Raw genomic sequence first — 11415 nt, forward strand, 5'->3', positions numbered from 1 at the left:
ATGCTCGGTGCTTCCCGAGTACACCGAGTTTCGTGATACTCCGGCGAGCAACGAATAATAGCGAGCACGTTTGCTCATCACTACTTAACATTAGTCTTTATCAAGTATACAAAAAATCAAAAAGGGCTGGCTTGGGCTAGTTTCACACTAGCGTTCCCCTGATGTGCGGCGGGCTGCGGACTTCCTCCGTGAAGCCCTGCCCTCGGCCGCCCCTCCGCTGCTAGCTCCGCCTACATCTCCAAGCCGCCCGCATGTGGCCTGCGTACCTATACTATATTTAACATTAGGTACGCAGGTTGTGCGGCTGTATGCGGATGGTGCCGCATGCGTCGTTTTGACGAGCCGGCGACCAGTGGAGACGCAGCCATGTAGCATTTTTTTTTTTGCATCGTCAAAACGACGCATGCGGCACCATCCGCATACAGCCGCACGACCTGCGTACCTATATAAATATACGTACGCAGGCCGCATGCGGGCCGCATGCAGATGTAGGCGGAGCTAGCAGTGGAGGTGTGGCTGAGGGCGGGGCTTCACGGAGGAAGTCCGCAGCCCGCCGCATATCAGGGGAATGCTAGTGTGAAACTAGCCTTAGATAGTGTGGAGACCAAGTCTGCACCAATCACCACAACAGCCAAATCCACTCATATTAAATACATTATTTATACAAACATTCATAAAGAGTATACATACCCTAATTTGAATAACACTTTATATATAAAAAGATGGAAAAAAGGCACCTCTATAACGTAATATATTCTTTGTTTACATAGTTTTGGAACAGGTGTTCAGCCAGTCAAATCATGGCATCCGTATACACATGGATACTAGAATCCAACCACCTGTAGGTCGATCATGGATATGCAGATAACACCTTCCAAGGTTCCAATAATGAGCCACCAAAGAGAAGTGCACCAAAATTGTAATTAGGCTGGTGTGGCAGTAATATAAACTATCATTGCCAGTGATTGGGCCGAACTCTCTCATCAGTATCCGACCAGCTGACTAATCATCACCTCCCTCTCATACCTGGGTATCAGACCAGCGCTTCCACCACCAGCGAGCGTCACACAGGAGAGGTTACATGACTATCGCCACTTGACCGCATACCCAATGAAAAGCGAGGCCGCTGTGCAGTAATGAGCAGCATCCAGGAGAACCATCCAGACCACGGTGGTAACCATGGCATCGAGACTGCCCCCCATGACGCCAAAGGAAGCAACCCATCCAGGTCATGTGATCGCAGCTGTCCCAAGATACAGCACCTATGTGATTTCTGGCAACCCATATTTACATCTTTTTAATGCATAAGGTGTTATTTATGCTATTCACAATTGGGTATGTATACTCTTTATGAATGTTTGTATGAATAATGTATATAAAAATGAGTGGGTTTGGCCTTTGTAGTGATTGGTGTAGACTCCACACTATAAAAGCCAGCCCTTTGCGATGTTTTTGTGTACTTGATAACGACCTATTACAGATTGGAGTTTTGTATTTTGGTGAAGGAATACAAATCATTCCTTTGAAATTCATCACCTGTGATTGGACACTGATCTCTTTATATTTTTTATCTTTTTGTGTCACCATTTTCCCTCTAATTGTTTGAATTGTATTCTGTTACTTATAGAGTTCTGTAGGTTCATCTACTGAATTATACAGTGCTCTGTATAAAGATTATTATTATTGGTGGTTCATCGCAGCTTTATGTTACTGTTGTCTACTTTAAGTATATTTACACTTAAAAGGCTTTGCATTGCATACGATAGGCATTTGATATTTAACGTTTTTTTGTTAAAAGTGTTGTTCTGGATTAGAAAACATGTCTGCCTTTTTTTCTTAGAAAGGATCCTTCATCTGTCCGTGGGTTGTTTTTTTTTTATTCCACTATAATAAAAGATTTCTAATGCATAAGAACTTAAATACATAAACTATAAGACATGTGTTAATAGCAGAATTTTATTGGATAACAGAACAGATGAGTAAACAGCAAGCAAAGGTGAAGGTCAGGATCCTCAATTGATTAGGACAATTTATAATACATTTGCGGAAAGATGGGGAACAATCCAAGGAACAAAGTCGGGTGTCACATGTTCATTTATTGCAATAGAAATTCCCTTGACCTTGGCAGGGATCAGGACAGCAGGGATCAGGACAGCAGGGATCAGGACAGCAGGGAGGTGGACAGCAGGGAGGTGGACAGCAGGGGTTGCAGGGATCTGATGGAGAAGTGAACATATATCAGTTAGTCATTTATTTCAAAGAAGATAAACTGTATACTTTTTTTTATATCTGAGTGCCATTTGAGTGCCCTTTTAATTAAAAGCAGTTTAGTGAGAACGCCACCTATCTCTCAAAAAACCGCTTGTGTGGTGCACAGCTCCAGCTGTTGTATTGTATCCATCCGTTGGTATGTGTGCGGGATCAGGAAGGAGCTGTGTGCTTCTGTCACCTGAGCTACATTTGGGATTGGTGCGGGTCTTACGATGTAGACCCCCACTCACTTGTTTGCAAATAAAAAGCCACTCAAATATAAAAAAGATAAAGGTTTAGTTACAATAGACAGTTCAATACAAAAGAGCAATACATGGAATAAGTTAACAGAATAAATTACCTGCAGTTTAAAGATAAGACTTTCATAATATTTATTGCTTCGGAATTAACTTTACTATATATGTATTTGACCATATAAAGCAAAAATGGCACAGACACATGATCCAAATTACTTGCCACATATTAACCCATTTCATGTGTCTGCTAGGACTACCAGACCCATCATCATAAACCATACATGAATACAAACAAAAAAAAGATGATCAAATGGTCGAGTTTCAAAAAGATCTATATAAATTTTATTAACAAACTATTTAAAATTACATCACACCAAATTGGGACAGAAGGTGAAATAGAGCGACACATTCACTTAGTGTAATACATAGGTAACCGACGTCATCACCTGGAACAGCAGCTAAACTACGTGATATATACATACATACATTAGTCCCTTGTATGGACCGCTACCAGCTGTAGCCAATATATCATAAATGCCACAGAGTGCACTATTATCCTGCCGCTACTAGCTGGTGCAGGTAAAGATATAACATCCCCATATCTATCTAACAATATCCAGCAAGGACCGTATAAACCGGTCACCAATATTTACCTGCTGTTGCAGAGAAACGGGGTAAAGCTGCAGTCCAAGTGAGTGCGTCCGCAAGACGTGCGTTTCGGTTGTTGCTATAGTTGCCTCGTCGACGTGGCGCATCACTTCCAGGTCGGGAGCGCAACTTCCAGTGACGTTATCACTGTGTGCGCTTATGTGATACTATTTAAGACTGGCTGGGAGCAATCTAGTTAGGCCCCTTAAAAAAGGATAAGGTCCGAAACGCGCGTCGGGGCGGACGCACTCACCTGGACTGCAGCTTTACCCTATTTCACCTTCTGTCCCAATTTGGTGTGATGTAATTTTAAATAGTTTGTTAATAAAACTTATATAGATCTTTTTGAAACTCGACCATTTGATCATCTTTTTTTCGTTTGTATTCGTATATATGTGTTTGCTATTTTTCAGAATTGTATATGTGTAAAGCAATTTGAGCACAGCGCAAAGGCAAAAAGCAAGATAAATATTTTATTTTTTCATGCACTCACCCATTGAGAAATTCTAAAACTACCAGAATACATAACAGTCAAAATAAAGGTTCCCGTGTCAAGTTCTGGAGAAGAGCATGTTCCAGGAAAATAAGGGAATTTTCTAAAATGATGCAGTTCTCCTATTTATGAGATATAGATACCTTGTAATGAGACACACTGTGTAGATCCCTACTGAGCATTCTTTGTGGCCCTGTACGTTGTCTTTGTGAATCATCACATTTTATGAAGAATTGCTCTGTTAGACTGTATACTCTACATTATCAAGGTCACTAGTTTGATTTTCTTTTCTGGACAGCTTATCAAAAATTCACAGACACTCAACATTTTTTACAGTGACATTCAATAACCATAATAAATCATTATGACTATAAGTGATCCATGTTTACAACCTATAAATTAGCTGCATTCTCTTTGAACTGTAAAAAATGATAATTACAGTCATAACAACCTATTCAAGTTTTTTACAGACAAGGGAAAAAGTGCCCTAATTTTACCGTCCAAGAATTTCTGGAAGTTTGGGAACCCTGCACAATTTTTCTTCATATTTTATGCCAGATGCAGTCCTATGAATCACACCTTATAAAGCAGCTTTTAAATACAGTGATTTTGATCTGTGCATAGAGAAATTAATTAGCACTGATGACAGTGAAAAAACAACAAAAATTATCCTTATGTTTACCTTGTTTGGGGAATTGTCCACGACCTTGTTGATTGCTGTAGCCGGAGTACTGGGACCCAGATTGGCAAGCTAGAAAAGAGAAACATTCATTCTGTGTTCACTGCATTTTGAAACAATGTATGCAGAGTTATGTATGATTATGGTCGTATCGTAGTTATGTACAGAGTGTGAGTTCTATGGAGCTGTGGCGCAACCTGTTGAAGTTTATAGGATTCTGTTCGACCACCTATGCAGGACAGTTGTGAAGGAAGGGCCTACTAGTCAATTCCTACATACCAAAACTTTCTGCTAGATTTTTTTCCCATCTGCAGACTAGACCCTATGAACCACAATTTAACTGTTACCCTTTTACTGCGTCATACAACCAGGACATGTACACTGACTTGTTCACTGACTTGCAATAGGAGAGATTTTATTAACAATGCCTTCATTGCCCTAGACAGCCAGAATTTTTAATATGACAAAAACCTTCTTTGGGCTATGACCTCATTATATTTATTACAGGCCTTGTCTTCCTGTATGCCTTCCAAATGTTTCTGTATCAAATTCGAATCATACAGAAATTGATATGAGACTGTTTTAATGGATTATTTCCAATTCTTTGCTAACTGAGATAAGACCAAAAAGTTTAGATATGTGCTATAATCCTCTATTATTACAATGGCTTGTCTAAAATTAATCTTCTAGTAGTAATTTCTATTCTGCTTAATCTGGAAAGAAAAATGTAAAGCAGTTAGTCCAAAAATCTGAAAGTCTGTATCACCATTTTGATATCTTGTGTACATAGTATATAAAGAGCTTTAAAAACTACAGAATTGTGTACACAGTAACAATATTCATTGTAAAACAAAAATTTGCATCAAGAACTACTGTATATGCTACAATCAGTGGAAAACCATTATGAAGAATATATCAAATATCATCAATTTGAAAAGATTGCCTACAAGTGGATAACAGATTCATAACAGCTAAACTGTCCATCAAAAAATAAAAAAGCCATATACTAATGTCAGCTTGGTTGATCTTGATAGACGTGTCTGTTTTCAAATATACTAACTATGTAATAGTAAAGGCTGCAGGTCAATCAGTGACCTCTTATTGTCTGCAGTGATTATATGACATAACAATGGGAGGCACAATGATGGACAGTTTAGATGTTTAGGAGGGATTGTTCACTATAGGACATTACCTCCTGAACAGTTTACCCTTGAAGGTTAAATCCAATTTCATAGCAACAAATATGGCTGTCATAATGAATATCTAGATCAATTACTTTTTCTACATGTTTGAGATTTACTTCTGTGGAAAACACTATTTAAGATTGAATACATTGAACATACCCTACTTCTAAGACTTTAATCCCTTTACTGTATCAAAAAAGCATATTCAACTATTCATCTCAATAGAAAGCGACTTCAAGTCAAAAAAGGAAGTATACGGCTGAATGACATACAGCTGCAAATTATATATGGGGCCCATATATACCTACAGGCTGAACCTAAGAGCATATGAAATGTGAGCTAAACCTAACCTTAATTGTGACATGTTTTCAGCAAGACGTCCAAGGCTTTTTTTTTTTTTTTTACAGTTTTTAAATGCATTAATCCTTTAAATTTTTTATATCTTTGTTAAAAAAAATACTAATGTAAAATTCTGGAGCAAAGTTCTATAATAATAACTAATGTGTAAAGTTTACCAACAATGCAAAAAGGCAAAATCAAAAACGAGTAACTTACGGTCTTGGCAAGGATTTACACAGATAGGCACTTTTTGGCAGGGATCCTTGCACGGATTCTGGCACGAGCTCTTCTGGCAGTTTGCTCCTCCTTTGATTCCAGACATGACTGATTTCTTTTCTTAGTTCTGAACTTCTCAGAGACTCAAAAGATATGTTTTGATGATGGCATTGAGACTGATCCTTATATACCTTATATATCTGGACATAGTGATAATTGGGGCATGTTTTCTTATCAGCTGGTGATAAGGCATTTAATAGGATGATTACATGTATAATTATTTAATATTTCAAAGGAGAATAAACATTAATTATGAAGAGTAAGCCACTCAACACCTTATGATATTTACTGCAGAAAAATACTTGACATCGCATTCACCATCATTTCTTTTTATTGCACTGTTCTAAAATGGACATTTCTAAAGTGGGATGAGTATGGGGCGCAATGTTGTAAAACTGTGACATGCCCACACTGTAAAATCTATTTATGACATGAGGAAAAACGTGCAGGCAAAAGAGGATGCAATTGTTCCATTAAAATGAAACTAGTAAATCTGATGTGCTATACATCCTTGTACAGTTAATCATGATGGCCATGTGCCACCTTTTTGATAATGGCTTTTAATGTGCTTAGTTCTGCAATGCTGTGAACACAAAGGTCTTCATGGCAGGAAGCACCTGGAAAATGTGCAGCTGAAAATTGCACGAAACAGCTGAGCACCCATCAGGCAAGAACAGAAATATTGTTTTTCATTTCAGTCTTGATAATCTCAGTACAGACATCGCTCCATGAGTCTATTATCTAGCTCTTTTAGTTTCAGTGATCTTCATACTAGGCAAAAGTCACATTTTCATGTCTGTTGACCTTTTAACGTTGGGGTCAGAAAGCTGGTATGATCAATCATGCTCATAGATCGTTACTATTTTTTCAGACATAGGATACTTCAAATACCTGTCCAGGCTTAGAGATGGGCGACGAAACACAATAATGACAAAATGGGAAAAAAATACAATAATCAACAAACATGGATGATTGTATATTTGTAACACAGGTCAAGACCAAAAAAGTCTATCAAGCTAACTTTACAATACAACATTTTATCTGAACTTTTTATTAATATAATATTATATTTCAGTCAGCTGACTAAAATCCTGATCTTATATCATTAGGTGACTCAAATAATTTATTAATGTACAGAAAAAAGTTCAAGAATGTAACAATCATGTTATTGATATTCAACATTTCACGCAAATACAATGTGATGTGTTTTGTCCTCTAATGGTCTAAGAACTTTTCTTTATCAACTAAAAACATACTTTTTTTTTTGCAAAGCTCTTTTTATGGAGATTCTGTTAGGCGCCAGGACTTTTCCTCGGCACAGGATGGATCCCAAGCCTTGTCTTCTCCTGCAGTCCCCATTTAGTCTCGACCACAGTGAATGATGCTCAGCGTTTTGCTCAGACTTGGCCTGTGCGCTTGATTACTGCTGCCTCTCCAGGTTCAGCTATAGTAACTGGCAATAGACAGCAGCGAGCGATCCCTCCTGAGACTAAGTCCTGGATTCGTTCTAGTGAGCATGCTCGTGAGGTGTCTTCTCAGTGGTGGTTAGCCGTGACATGCTCAGGTCATGGTTCGGCTTCAGATTGGTCCGTGAGCAAGATCCTGTCTAATTAGCAAAAACTATAAAAGGATCTTTGGTGCTCTCGTCGGTGCGCTAAGATCATTTATGTTTTGTGCGTGTGAGGAGCCTAATGGTATTGTGGACTCGGTTGTCTATACTCAGGGCAGGCCTATTGCCTTTTCAATTCCGGCTTCCCCGGAGAGGAGATTGTGTGTTTGAATTCAGGGCAGGCACTAGTGCCTTTAGAATTCAGGCCTCTCTAGAGAGGAGTTCTGTGAGTGCTTGGAGTCCATTTCCGGTTCCCTTGCCCCAGTGGGGCTTGCGTACTCTTGTGAAGCTAACAGGATACGCATTTAGAACCATATTCACTTTGCGACTGTGTGCCGATAAACACAGTCCTATTGCAAAGTTCCTTTCCAGTCGCTGTGTGCGATTGGCATAGCCACGTGCTTCTTCACTGAGTGATTTTAACTCGATTTGAGTCATTTTCGCTCACTGCTAGTATTCACCATTGTCCTCTGGCTGCAGTTTGCCATCTCTGTACCGTGGACCCAGGGTGGTGAGCACACTTTATTTTCATATTTATTTAGTGCATTCCGACAACCCTAACAGATTCACACTTTCCCAATGTTTGACATAGATGTACAGTACAGACCAAAAGTTTGGACACACCTTCTTATTTAACCCCTTTACCCCCAAGGGTGGTTTGCACGTTAATGACCAGGCCAATTTTTACAATTCTGACCACTGTCCCTTTATGAGGTTATAACTCCGAAACGCTTCAACGGATCCTGGTGATTCTGACACTGTTTTCTCGTGACATATTGTACTTCATGATAGTGGTAAAATTTCTTTGATAGTACCTGCGTTTATTTGTGAAAAAAACGGAAATTTGGCGAAAATTTTGAAAATTTCGCAATTTTCAAACTTTGAATTTTTATGCAATTAAATCACAGAGATATGTCACACAAAATACTTAATAAGTAACATTTCCCACATGTCTCCTTTACATCAGCATAATTTTGGAACCAATTTTTTTTTTTGTTAGGGAGTTATAAGGGTTAAAAGTTGACCAGCAATTTCTCATTTTTACAACACCATTTTTTTTTAGGGACCACGTCTCATTTGAAGTCATTTTGAGGGGTCTATATGATAGAAAATGCCCAAGTGTGACACCATTCTAAAAACTGCACCCCTCAAGGTGCTCAAAACCACATTCAAGAAGTTTATTAACCCTTCAGGTGTTTAATAGGAATTTTTGGAATGTTTAAATAAAAATGAACATTTAACTTTTTTACACAAAAAATTTATTTCAGCTCCAATTTGTTTTATTTTACCAAGGGTAACAGGAGAAATTGGACCCAAAAAGTTGTTGTCCAATTTGTCCTGAGTATGCTGATACCCCATATGTGGGGGTAAACCACTGTTTGGGCTCATGGGAGAGCTCGGAAGGGAAGGAGCGCTATTTGACTTTTCAATGCAAAATTGACAGGAATTGAGATGGGACGCCATGTTGCGTTTGGAGAGCCACTGATGTGCCTAAACATTGAAACCCCCCACAAGTGACACCATTTTGGAAAGTAGACCCCCTAAGGAACTTATCTGGATGTGTGGTGAGCACTTTGACCCACCAAGTGCTTCACAGAAGTTTATAATGCAGAACCGTAAAAATAAAAAATCATATTTTTTCACAAAAATTATATTTTTGCCCCCAATTTTTTATTTTTCCAAGGGTAAGAGAAGAAATTGGACCTCAAAAGTTGTTGTCCAATTTGTCCCGAGTACGCTGATACCCCATATGTGGCAGTAAACCACTGTTTGGGCGCATGGGAGAGCTCGGAAGGGAAGGAGCGCAGTTTGACTTTTCAATGCAAAATTGACAGAAATTGAGATGGGATGCCATGTTGCGTTTGGAGAGCCACTGATGTGCCTAAACATTGAAACCCCCCACAAGTGACACCATTTTGGAAAGTAGACCCCCTAAGGAACTTATCTAGAGGTGTGGTGAGCACTTTGACCCACCAAGTGCTTCACAGAAGTTTATAATGCAGAATCGTAAAAATAAAAAATCATATTTTTTCACAAAAATTATATTTTTGCCCCCAATTTTTTATTTTTCCAAGGGTAAGAGAAGAAACTGGACCTCAAAAGTTGTTGTCCAATTTGTCCCGAGTATGCTGATACCCCATATGTGGCAGTAAACCACTGTTTGGGCGCATGGGAGAGCTCGGAAGGGAAGGAGCGCCGTTTGACTTTTCAATGCAAAATTGACAGGAATTGAGATGGGACGCCATGTTGCGTTTGGAGAGCCACTGATGTGCCTAAACATTGAAACCCCCCACAAGTGACACCATTTTGGAAAGTAGACCCCCTAAGGAACTTATCTGGATGTGTGGTGAGCACTTTGACCCACCAAGGGCTTCACAGAAGTTTATAATGCAGAGCCATAAAAATAAAACAAAATTTTTTTCCCACAAAAATTATTTTTTAGCCCCCAGTTTTGTATTTTCCCTAGGGTAACAGGAGAAATTGGACCCCAAAAGTTGTTGTCCAATTTGTCCTGAGTACGCTGATACCCCATATGTGGGGGGGAACCACCGTTTGGGCGCATGGGAGGGTTCGGAAGGGAAGGAGCGCCATTTGGAATGCAGACTTAGATGGAATGGTCTGCAGGCGTCACATTGCGTTTGCAGAGCCCCTAATGTACCTAAACAGTAGAAACCCCCCACAAGTGACACCATTTTGGAAAGTAGACCCCCTAAGGAACTCATCTTGATGTGTTGTGAGAGCTTTGAACCCCCAAGTATTTCACTACAGTTTATAACGCAGAGCCATGCAAATAAAAAATATTTTTTTTTCCACAAAAATTATATTTTAGCCCCCAGTTTTGTATTTTTCCAAGGTTAGCAGGAGAAATTGGACCCTAAATGTTGTTGTCCAATTTGTCCTGAGTACGCTGATACCCGATATGTGGGGGGGAACCACCGTTTGGGCGCATGGGAGGGCTCGGAAGGGAAGGAGCATCATTTGGAATGCAGACTTAGATGGATTGGTCTGCAGGCGTCACATTGCGTTTGCAGAGCCCCTAATGTACCTAAACAGTAGAAACCCCCCACAAGTGACCCCATATTGGAAACTAGACCCCTCAATGAACTTATCTAGATGTGTTGTGAGAACTTTGAACCCCCAAGTGTTTCACTACAGTTTATAACGCAGAGCCGTGAAAATAAAAAATCTTTTTGTTTTCCCACAAAAATTATTTTTTAGCCCCCAGTTTTGTATTTTCCCAAGGGTAACAGGAGAAATTGGTCCACAAAAGTTGTTGTCCAATTTGTCCTGAGTACGCTGATACCCCATATGTTGGGGTAAACCCCTGTTTGGGCACACAGGAGAGCTCGGAAGGGAAGGAGCACTGTTTTACTTTTTCAATGCAGAATTGGCTGGAATTGAGATCTGACGCCATGTCGTGTTTGGAGAGCCCCTGATGTGCCGAAACAGAGGAAACCCCCCAATTATAACTGAAACCCTAATCTAAACACACCCCTAACCCTAATTCCAACGGTAACCCTAACCACACCTCTAACCCTGACACACCCCTAACCCTAATCCCAACCCTATTCCCAACTGTAAATGTAATCTAAACCCTAACCCTAACTTTAGCCCCAACCCTAACTGTAGCCCCAACCCTAACCCTAACCCTAGCCCTAACCCTAGCCCTAACCCTAGCC

At 39.7% G+C, this 11415-nt stretch overlaps 1 long non-coding RNA gene across 1 annotated transcript; it reads right to left on the reverse strand.

Moving 5' to 3' along the window:
• Positions 1-1940: 1940 nt before the first annotated feature.
• LOC138667717 (uncharacterized) lies at positions 1941-6208 on the reverse strand. The gene is made up of 3 exons (XR_011318904.1): positions 6067-6208; positions 4331-4399; positions 1941-2216 (listed from the first exon to the last, which is right to left on the reverse strand). It is a non-coding gene; the product is annotated as an uncharacterized lncRNA (long non-coding RNA).
• Between the last annotated feature and the right edge of the window lie 5207 nt (positions 6209-11415).

This window comes from Ranitomeya imitator, chromosome 2 (genome assembly GCF_032444005.1).
Source record: "Ranitomeya imitator isolate aRanImi1 chromosome 2, aRanImi1.pri, whole genome shotgun sequence".
Lineage (NCBI taxonomy): Eukaryota > Metazoa > Chordata > Amphibia > Anura > Dendrobatidae > Ranitomeya > Ranitomeya imitator.